The 11,730-nt window shown below is 37.9% G+C and overlaps 3 long non-coding RNA genes across 3 annotated transcripts in view; 1 reads left to right on the top strand and 2 right to left on the bottom strand.

Moving 5' to 3' along the window:
* Positions 1-3,027, bottom strand: part of LOC309701009 — a 4,009-nt gene extending 982 nt beyond the window's left edge. Inside the window, exon 1 of the long non-coding RNA XR_014274838.1 lies at positions 2,817-3,027. This is a non-coding gene — a long non-coding RNA (uncharacterized lncRNA). The remainder of the gene's footprint in view (positions 1-2,816) is intronic.
* The window catches only part of LOC309701012, a 4,819-nt gene extending 100 nt beyond the window's left edge, over positions 1-4,719 (top strand). Inside the window, exons 1-3 of the long non-coding RNA XR_014274841.1 lie at positions 1-458; positions 696-808; positions 4,567-4,719. The exon at positions 1-458 is cut by the window's left edge and continues 100 nt beyond it. This is a non-coding gene — a long non-coding RNA (uncharacterized lncRNA). The remainder of the gene's footprint in view (positions 459-695; positions 809-4,566) is intronic.
* Positions 1-11,730, bottom strand: part of LOC309701004 — a 148,232-nt gene that overhangs the window by 116,781 nt on the left and 19,721 nt on the right. The window lies entirely within an intron of this gene.

Raw genomic sequence — 11,730 nt, 5'->3', positions numbered from 1 at the left:
GGGAATAACAACACGTGATATATTACACCGTGCCATTATTTACTTAACAAAAACTAAGCCAAAAGGCCGTTTCTGCACTTTTTTCACAAATGTCAATATTTTTTTAATTTACTTATTTTTAAAACATGTGGTTTATTGAATTGAAGAAAAAAAAATAGCTGCAATTGTTGTAACGCGAGCTATGAAAGACAACCTGCATCTGCAGCTGTGGTCACTGGTCCTCACATCATGTTTGCAGCATGTTCTGAACCACAAACAGAGCAGTGCTAACTGGTGGGCTGGTGATGTAGACACTGATGCTAGTTAATTTAAGGTGGGGCTGCTGAAATGTTTAAAAGCTGAAGCCCCCAAAGTTTTACTTGTCTGTGACACAAATGAGCTCCAACCTGCTCGGGTAGAATTTAACAACAGCTGAGCTGCACTAGACCTGGTCTCTGCTCATCTTGACTCCTCGTTTGGTAAGAACTTTTTATTTGTATATTTAAAATCTTTTATAGACAGCATATTTATTTTGAATAACTCGATCTCCTGCCACACTTATACTCACATTCACTAACCAGATATGGGCTTTAAAACATGCATCATCTGGGTTCTGTGACCATGAATATCGTGCATAAGAAATGTGCATGCACAGGCAGAGGCCTATCTTTTTTTATTTATGTTCAAATAATGTTCAATTTTAATTCTCCCTTTAGAGCATTTCATTTAATGAAGACATCTTCACCATCCGCTGTTCCAGACGACTGACTCGTGCCTGAACTCCTGCAGGTTAATCAACCAACCACTGATCAGTAAAGCAAAAAGTACGGTAAGTGTCCTCAGTTGGAAATGTTTGCTTAAAAGTTTCATATCTTTATAATATAAATAATTATATTCAGCAAGAATGTTGTCATGACTGAGTGCAGTGACCGTTTCCCTCTGTAAGGTTCAATGTGTGGATGCAAGTAGAGAAGTTGTCTTTAGATACACCTCCTGAATAGGGGTGGGTTTTTATAATCGATTTATCGATTAAAATCGATTCTGGCTTGGATAACGTGAAATCAATCCATTAAAATCCTGAATTGATTTTTTTAAATATAAATTTATTTTGCCCGAAATGCCAGAATCTCTGGTGAAAGATCACAAACTTTCAACAACCACCAAACAGCTAAGACAGTAAATGAGAGCAGGAACACGGATTCTGCACAAAGATGTAAACACACAGCGCGGAGCGCGGATCAGAATCAGTTAGATGTCGCCTTTCTCACAGTCGGGGCTGAAAGCCGACAGCTCGCTGATTCTGATCTGTCAGCTGCTGTTTTACTTACTTCCGAAAAGAAAACCCAATTTCTGCCGTTCAATACTAAACAAATGTAAACTTTTTAAAATTATGCAAAATGCAAAACGCTTAGCCGTGTCTCTAATAAAACCGCGGTAATGTCAGAGGTAACGTTCATATGTTGATTAATGGTTTTCTTTCATTTTTGATGTACTGCAGAATATTTTTATAAAATCCCAGAACAGTAAAACCACCTTCATGTTTTTCTGTGTTTTATCTTCAGCTACTTTGACACAAAGGCATCTGCTGTGACGCTCACACCTCTGATAACGTCTTGTGTGTGTCAGCTTCCTTTTTATAGATACAATAAAATGTACTGTACTGATCTGAATTATAATATTTCTGACTGTCCAAATTTCCCAGATTCAAATCGAATCGAATCGTGGATCGAACTGATTCGGTACCTTGTGAATTGGAAGCGAATCGATTCTAGAAATCAGTGACGATACCCTGCCCTACTCATCAACTCATCAACTGAGAGTTAAAAAAATCATCAAATTTATTTAAATGACTTGTTGTTAATTTCCACTACTTTACATAAAAACTTCTGTCACATGGTAAATGGCCTGTATTTGTATAGCGCTTTTACTAGTCCCCCCTAGGGACCCCAAAGCGCTTTACACACCCAGTCATTCACACACTGGTGGAGGCAGCTACAGTTGTAGCCACAGCTGCCTTGGGGCAGACTGACAGAAGCGAGGCTGCCATATCGCGCCATCGACCCTTCTAGCCAACACCAGTAGGTGAAGTGTCTTGCCCAAGGACACAACAACCGAGACTGTCCGAGCCGGGGCTCGAACCGGCAACTTTCAGATTACAAGGCGAACTCCCAACTCTTGAGCCACGATCACCGCAAATGAGCTGCTATGCAGGCATATTCAAATATTTCTAAGATTATAAGGTCTTACCAGCAAACTCCACAATTTTATTTGTGTCTTCGTGAAAAAAGTCAAGTTTAATCTTGTGAATGTAAAAAATTATTAGGTAAAGCAGCCCCTTCATAATGTCTACATGCTACCAAATGTATGTAAATGATTACAATTTCCTGTTTTAAAAAAATCAAGTAATACTTTTAAAAATTACACAATATTATTGTTCAACATGTCCTCCGTGCCTCTCTGAAAAGTTTCAAAATATTTACTAAAGTAAAAATTAGACTGGTTTTGATATTGAATTTTTGGAAGCTGTTATATTGATATTGATTTTTTATTTTTATTTTATTTTATCATTTAATGATTTTAAAAGTCATCATTAAAAGGAATAAGAAAGTAATGACACATGTTTTTAGTTAGTTTCATTTACTTTAATTATTATTTTTTAAATGATCCTTGGCGCATATATTCCTTTCAGGCACTCTCCAATAACCTGCGGTCTTTACAGTGAAGACACGCAAACATCAACCTGGAACATAACTGTATGAAAATATATGATCCGTATTCGTCTTAGTTCATAGTTACACTGTTTAAAATAGAATATTAAACCAAACAGTGGTAATTACCTGTCCAGCAGAGATTCGCTAGCTCTTGTTTCATTTCAAGCTCAGTTAAATTATTTCTTTCTGCTTTTCCTCATCAGCGATCTTCCGTCTTTTCTTTTCGACTTGTCTCTCAGTCCGCGCTTCCTGCTCAAGTAAGTCAGCCCCCTCCTCTGGCGCGCATGCTCTGCAGCGCATACCCGACGGGGTCTGCGCAGCGCGTGCACCACAGGTGTGGAGAAGTACTGATTAGTGCTCCAGTTTCAACATAAACGCTTCCAGAAAGCGAAACATGCTCCTTTTCAGACTAAAATATCAACGTTTCAAACCATATTCCAGGGTTTTTAGTTCACCGTTTATGAGGTTTAACAAGAAAATAAAAGACAAATCTGAATGTTTGAAAATGATTTGAAAAAATTCTGTAAAGAATGGATCAGAAATACTAAAATTATCCTTTTACTTAAATTTAGTTGCTTTATTCATTTGTTACATAAGTTAAACAAACTTATGTGGGTTTCTATATAAGTCAATAAAGAAACAAGAACAAACTGAGAGGTTCTGGAAGCGTGGAGTTCAGTTTGCAAATTTATCTAATGCAAAAAACATCTATGAATAAAACTTTTTTATTATTATTATTTTTATTTTTTATTTTGAATAAATGAATAAAACTTTGTTGGCCAGCAACTTTTCAAAAAGACAAAAAAGAGAAAAGATGGTCATAAAAAGAAGCTATTATCTGGGGGGAAATAATCATTTGATCCTCTGCTGAATTTGTAAGTTTGTTCACTTATATTAAATAATCAGTCTCTAATTTTTTTTTAAGTATTTTCATTTTGATGTAATGAGACAGAATATCAACCAAAATTGAATAAAAAATGTATTTGCTAAAATAAATGAATTGATTTATATGTCACTGAGTGAAGTAAGTATTTGATCTCAAACACAACTTAGTACTTGGTGGAGAAACCTTTATTGCCTAGCACTGCGGTAATATGTTTCTTGTAGTTGGTCACTGGGTTTGCTCACATCTCAGGAGGGATTTTTTTCCACTCCTCCTTCCACAAACTCTCTAAATTCTTTAGATTTCTTTGCTGCTGTTTGGTAACTTTAAGCTTCAGCTCCCTCCACAGATTTTCTTCAGGACTGAGGTTTGGAGACTGCCTTAGCTCCACTCCATGTCCTTGTGCTTCTTCTTTAGCCACACCTTTGTTGCATCAGTGGTATGTTTTAGGCCATTGTCATGCTGGAAGACCCATCGATGACACATCTTCAGTCTTTTGCCTGAGAGAAAGTGGTTCTTGTCCAAGATTTTGCAGTACATGGCTCCATCTACTGGCCGCCTCAGTGTGGTGAAGTCGTCTTGTATCCTTGGCAGAAAAACAGCCCCACAGTATAATGTTTCCACTTCTGTGCTTGACAGTGGGGATGATGTTCTGTGGGTTACACTCAGCATTTCTCTTCCTCCAAACAAAGTGGGCTCAGTTCATGCCACAGAACGCTTGTTGGGTTGTCGAGGATCAAAAACTTACTTCACTCAATTATATGCAAATCAGTGAAAAGAAATCATGTATTGTGTTTTTTTTCTGTTGGTGTTCATGTCTCTCTCCAGTAAAATAAAACATCCACAAAAAATAGAGACTGTTCATTTCTTCATAAGGGAACAAATTTACAAATTCAGCAGGGGATCAAATACTTACTTCTGCCACTACAGTGATGACGCTTTTGTTGCATTAAATTCTTGATCTGGAAAATGTTCCTGTTTTTCTCTCTCCAGGAAACAATGAGGATCATGTTTACCTGTTTGCTGCTTGTGCTGCCCTTTGTTACTGGACTCTCAAAACCAGCCAATCTTCAACCCAACCGAATTGAGAAGCGACTGAATGAAACAAATTATGAAAAGTTTAGACGACAGCATGTAGATGCCAAGATGAGCGTGAAAAATGTGATACAGAAATGAAAAAAAAGAAAATATATGCTGATCGAAACAAATGTAAGGATGTTAACACATTCATCCTCAGTGATTACAAACAGGTCAAAGCCATTTGTAACGGTCAAGGAAGATATGATCAGACGAATGGCACGACAAAGAGTGTAGCAAAGTTTCGCATTGTTAGATGTGACCTAAAGAACAATGGAGCCAGGAAACCCAAGTGTCAGTATAAAGGCACACTTCTCACTAACAGAATAGTTGTGGTCAAATGTGAAGGAAAGTTACCTGTGCACTATTGTGGTGATGAAATGACCTTTGAATCCAATAATGCAACTATAGGAAAAATCCCCATGCGCTCTACTTCTGTACCCACAAATATACATTTCTGAGATAACAAAAGAGCAACATTTATCATCAGCTCTAACTAAACGTCGCTGGAAACGTCTTCTTCATTATAAGTTTTTATTTGAGTCTGTCTTAGCAATAAGTATATACATTTTTTAACATGTGATCAACCTGTATTTCTTCACATGTTACATGAAATAACATAAAACTATTATTTCCTTCTGATGAGGGAATTTTATATTCATCCCACCAATACCGACATATTAATTGTACTGACTGTAGGATGCTGTGTAGAAATAATCTCTTAGATCCAGCTTGCTTCTAATAAAAAAAATTTTTATCTGATCACAGAATAAGCATATAATAAATGTCACTTTTTGGTGTTTGTTGGTTTTTATATATTTATTTTTTAACATTTGGAGCATCACCAGTTACAAGACTCACAAGCTGACAAGTTCTTATTCAGCGCCCTGTCTCTTGTTTCTTTTGTTTTTAATGTCATCCAATTTTTTTGTTTTCATTTTGGCATGCGATTCATTTCTAAGACTTTTCTAAATGTCTAAAAGACAAAAGTGTAAACGTCGTTGCCATAACGGAGGGGGCTTGAGCATTTGTCCCTTTCCTCTTGGACGTCCCAAGAGCCCTGTTCTTGAGGCATTACTATTTTTTAATCTGTGTACATGTGCTGTCTGTGCCCCTCAACAATAACATTTAACTAATAACCCCAATTTTGCTAAATAAAAGGATCTGGCTTCCACTAGTCACATGATGCCCATTAACTAATTCTCGACTTTGACGGCAGAGGGCATTGGTTACGAGATCACAAAGAACATGCACATTTTTTGCCGCCTGGGTGGTGCGGAGCTGTAAGCGAAACACACAAAGTAATTGGGAGATGCAGACTGGTGCAACAAAAACCAGTAAGTAGGTGTAGAGCGTACACTGTAGTCTATAGCAGCGGTCCCCAACCCCCGGGCCACGGACCGGTACCAGGCCTTGAGTCGTTTGGTACCGGGTCAAGAGAGTTGAAGCTCGTACCGCACAGAAAAAATAAATAACTTACATTATTTCCGTTTTATTTATTATCCGACTCTGAACAGTGTTTTATTTGGAAAAAGACTGAATTCTCTCAGTTACTTCAGTCTATGACTGACTCTTGACGCATGTCAAGATACATTAGTTAATATTAAACCCACAAACTAGCAAAATTAGTAAAAAAACAGATGTCTTTGGAGGGTTTCTTTGCAAAGGAAAAAAGGCCCAGTGAGGAGACAGAAGAAGAGTCTATGACAACTACTAAGAAAAAGAAAGCTGCATTTAACAGACAACAAGTGGATATATTGCAACAAGTGATTCCCATGCACCAAGCCCGCTCTGCATAATATATGTGGAGACCAGCTCTCCAATGAGGCAATGAAGCCTTCAAAACTGCTTCGTCACTTGGAGACATTAAAAAACAAGCCTTTGGACTAGTTTAAAAGAAAAAAAGCGGGAACAACAGGGACAGAAGCCATTACTGAGGGCCTCCACAACAACAAATACAAGTGCACTGAGAGCATCATACTTGGTGGCTAACCGTATTGCTAAGGCTAAAAAGTCATTCACTATTGGTGAAGAATCGATCCTTCCTGCCACTAAAGACATTTGCTGTGAACTTTTCCCCTTAATATTGGTATGATCCCAGCTCAGGCACTGAGCGAGGGGGCGGGGCAGCTGCTGCCTGCGAGTGCGCTGTTGGAGAAGCGCAGCGAGGCAGACAGAGAACTGAAGTTTGACCAGGTTCCAAAGCAAATCATTCGTACTGTACAAATAATGTAAATATGACGGTGCATCACAAAAGATTGATATCAAACTGATCACTTGACCCATATTACGTTACTTGCTCTTCAAGTGAATCAACAAAAGGTGAAATGAAAAGCCGAACAACAACAATGCTGTTTCTTTAGAGAGTCTCAGCTTACATGTGTGTTTATTTCATATTTTCAGTTGTTTCCCTCCACGGCTAAATAAATCGGTTTCAGTTATGCACTGATATACAAGACTGGACATAAGGAGCTTCTTTCAAAGAAAAACTCTGGTAGATGTTATTTTATATATTATGCTTTGTATGTTGTTCAGTATATTTCTATGCAAAACAAAAGGAATTTCAATACACAGCAGTACATTCACAGTTGAAACCAGATATTTACATACACTTTATGGAAAACACAAGAACATTTTTTTACTGTACAACATCAATTTAGAGTAAACTTGTTTTGTTTTACATAAATAAATATTGAAATATATTTTGAATTAGTTAAAGAGAGAGAGCTGTCTCTTTTTTATCACTTTCACCAAATTTAGGAGCACATATACACTAAGTTTATTGTTAATTAATAAGAAAACTCCAGACGATTCCATTCTGAGCTGAAGAAGCTTCTGATAGGTTGGTGGCACACCTGTGGATGCATATAAGGCAAAACACAGAGCCTGTTTCTGTGACATGGGAACATCAAGAGATGTCAACCAAAACACCTGGAAAAGAACTGTGGAGCTCCATAAGTGTGGCTCAGTTTGAATACAATTTGGTGCCATTTACAATTAAGAAATACAGACAGTTTCTCTCTTTACTCTTAAAGTTAACAAATATGTTTTTTATATTTATCAACATAAAAAATAAACATTTAGTCTGATTTGATGTTACAATTAAAAAAGTGTTTTTGTTTTTATCTGAAGAGTTTGTAAATATCTGGTTTCAACTGTATATTTGATGATGTTGGTGTTTGGTTTGATTGTCAGCACAAAGAGGGAGAGAGAGAGGACAGAACAGAGATGAACAAGAGCAGGTGAGACACACATGTTAGTCAAATGGTTGTTTACCAAAAGTATCAGCGTATCATAGGTCCTCATGTATCTCGTACCTAGTGTTTCTTTTTAGGTTTGTTATTTTTCAAATTCTATATTTATTAACTTTTGCAGGCTTGTTTGCACAACAAGGTTAAATAATTATCTAAACTTTTCTGAATCTAAATAGTGGACTTTGGTAGAATTAAAAAATAAGTGTAGTGCAGGTCTATGATGATTTTTAGTGCTACTATCATCTAGTTCTGATTCTGGTTCTGTCTTGGTTAAATCCTAAGTAGTCCTGCTTCTGAACTGTTGTAGTCCTGTTTTAATTCCGGATCAGTTCTGGGTCTGGTTGAATTGGGGTTTAGTCCTCGTGTCTTGATACAGCCCCGACTTTGTTCTGCCTTGCTGCTTAATTAAAAAACTACTTTAAGGTGTCCTGCACATGTGATATATTTTTCCCTATATGAATATGAACTCAAAACAGAGCCAATTAATCTTTCAGTCATTTCTTCCCCCCCACCCCCCAAGTCCCAGATGCATACTACCCTTTAGGGCTAAGCCCCGGGTGTATCAAATGTCTGCCTCTGCTCTGCTCTACAACAGAATCACAAAGGTGTCTCCAATAAGCTGCAGAGATGATTGTTGTTTTAATTTTTTAACGGTACACAAGCAAAAAATTAGAAGAGAGGTCATGAAGTTTCTTACTAAACAGTAGCGCCCTCTGCAGTTTGTGTGTGTAAGTGCAAAAACTTACAGCACCTGGTATTCCCAGGCGGTCTCCCATCCAAGTACTGACCAGGCCCGACCCTGCTTAGCTTCCGAGATCAGACGAGATCGGGCGTGTTCAGGGTGGTATGGCCGCAAGCGAAAGGTCAGCTCAGAAACGGCGTTTTTATACATGCTGTAATGACACATACACGCTTACGTTTTTGTTTTCTATATTTAAGTTAAAATGTCCAAACGACAAAAATGTTGGACTTCCAAATCGACCCAACACACCGTGTGCTCTCTGTCACTTTAACACTGTGCTGTAATCAACGAACATGTCTTCTTATCGTGATGTTACTGCGGGAAAAGCATTTTTGCAGCTCAATTTGAAGCTGCAGTTAATAACGAAGGTTTGCATGTTGTCGCTGTAACATATGAAGTTTAGCACAATAATATAGATCAAACTGTGAGACATTTGCCACCAATAAAAGGTCTTTTTCACAGCTTTGCTTTCGCTTACGGCCATACCACCCTGAACACGCCCGATCTCGTCTGATCTCGGAAGCTAAGCAGGGTCGGGCCTGGTCAGTACTTGGATGGGAGACCGCCTGGGAATACCAGGTGCTGTAAGCTTTTGCACTTCCACACACAAACTGCAGAGGGCGCTTCTTCTCCTGCTTGTGCTAAGAGGCATGAGAAGTTAACATTTATGGGTGATAAAATCCTTTTTCTATATTTTTAACATGAGAATATCAGTTTTCCATCTTGTGTTCCAGAGTAATCGGACAAAAGACAAACGTAGAACAAGGAAAAAAGAGGCCAAGTGTCTCACCTATAAAACAAAATAGAATAGAATAGAATAGAATTCAACTTTATTGTCATTGCACATGCACAGGTACAGGGCAACGAAATGCAGTTTGCATCCATCCAGAAGTTCTTTAGTGATATAGATATATTACAATATATATTAGCAATAATATAGATATGTGAGTATATTACAGAAATGGGTCTATTATGGTATGTTATAATGTACACGGTATGAAGTATGTTGTGAATATTCTATAACTATAAGTATGTACAGGCTGTAGTGAGTACAAGCTATGTACAGGATATGAACAGGATATAAATATGAAAAATTATACAGAATATGAAATAAATAACTTTACAGAATCTGGGATATACAGCTATACAGAAATGGGAACTATGCAAGTTGTAAACAGTTGTAGGATTAAAGATTATCGAATGTACAGAATGATTATTTACACAGAGCTATACAGTAGCTGAAAATTACTGTTTTCTGAATAGTCTCACACAGATAAACATTTGCAGGGAATACCTTTTCCTTCAAAACAAACGTCACAGACTGTGTTTTTCTTTACTGATTGTATTTGAGTAGAAACTCAGATTAAAATGGCATGAGTGCTCATAAAACGATTTAACTGTAAAAGTAGGTGTAGTGGATCACTTTGCATAGATGTAGATAAAAGTGCAGTAAGCAAAGACTACAGTGGTCATTGAGCAGCTGTTCCTATAATGTGAATCTGGGATAAAGGCAGAGATTATTTGTTTGCCTTTGTTTCCTGGTTCTTTCTTTCTTATCCAAATGGAAAAAGAGAACATAAAAGTACTGTTTACAAGCAGCTTATCTATCTCATTGTGCCCACTATCATAAAATCTTGGTTGACTGAGCACTGAGCCATCTACCACTCGAAATTGAACCTGTGTGGGACAACAACAAAGTCCAGTATACTAAGTTTCAGTAATGTGGAGTTTTTTCTGTGGAAGATGTAAATCTAAATAGATGTCCTATTGTATGCATAATATACCACTGAAATTTATAAAACAACTTCTAAAAAAAAATTTCAATTTATTTTAGATTTTCTCAAATCCAAACAGCGCTAAAAGCATACACACAGTCAAATATTTTTCATACGAGGTGCTGAAGGTTCTGCAATGTTCTGTCAGTGCGCCCCAGGGCAGCTGTGGCTACAATGTAGCTGCCATCACCAGTGTGTGAATGTGTGAATGACTGAATGTAGTGTAAAGCTCTTTGGGGTCCTTGGGGACTAAGTAAAGCGCTGTACAAATACAGGCCATTTACTGTGCGTGTGTTTATGCTCAAGTGTATGAATAAATTAGTCAGTTTTAAACAGTTGCAATTTAAACAGTAGAAGAGTGGCACTATATTTATATATTTATAAAGAATTTCAAAGAACAATTAATTGATGGTCAAAGCAGGTTTATTTAATTAATATCCAGATTTCCAATTAGTTCCGAATTGATTCAGCAGCAAATCACATCACCAGTCACTTCAAGGCTGTATGTATTATTGTAAGGTAGACCCTACAATAAGACATACAGAGAACCCAACAATCATATGACCCCCTATGAGCAAGCACTTTGGCGACAGTGGGAAGGAAAAACTCCCTTTTTACAGGAAGAAACCTCCGGCAGAACCAGGCTCAGGTCGGGGCGGCCATCTGCTGCGACCGGTTGGGGTGAGAGACTGAAGACGTTTGTTGTAGGTCTGATTGAAGGACTGATGTGATGGTAAGTTGTCTGCTGCTCCGCTTTGAATATTGAGAGATTAGTTGATGGATTTCAAGCCAAATTGTGCCCAAGTTTAAGACCACATTCATTGGTTGTTTTTGTTGATGTTATTGTTTTGGGCTTTTTTTCCACAAGAATTTCTAGCTCCCCTAGAATTCTGGCCACCCAAACGATGATTGCTGCTGAGAGAGCACAAGGTTTTGTCCCCCTGTACTATTCATGTCAGTGCAGGGGGTTCTCCTTGAGAGGCCAGGGTGGAAAAAGGGATGCTTCAGAACCTCCAAGGGTGTTATGCGCTGATTTGCATCCAAGGCCAACATTTCTTTGATTAGCCTTACAAATAATGTTTGGCCATTTTCTGGTCCTCGCCTAACTTTCAGCAGTTGTTCGAGGTCATCGAGACGCTTAAGTTTTATATATCGAGTTTCCTTTGATCGATAATGTGTCTCGTATTGAAATTGTTCTTGGGTCTTAAATGTCCAGCGCTGTTTGTTGTAGTTATCCTCGATGAAGTAGCAGTCAGTGTACAAGCCAGACTCTAGGAGATGATCTGGTAGCTGACCCTGGGTTTCAATT

Source organism: Aulonocara stuartgranti (genome assembly GCF_965226115.1).
Source record: "Aulonocara stuartgranti genome assembly, chromosome: 23".
Classification (NCBI taxonomy): domain Eukaryota; kingdom Metazoa; phylum Chordata; class Actinopteri; order Cichliformes; family Cichlidae; genus Aulonocara; species Aulonocara stuartgranti.
The sequence above is the reverse complement of the archived record's forward strand: the minus strand, read 5'-3'. Positions and strand labels throughout refer to the sequence as shown.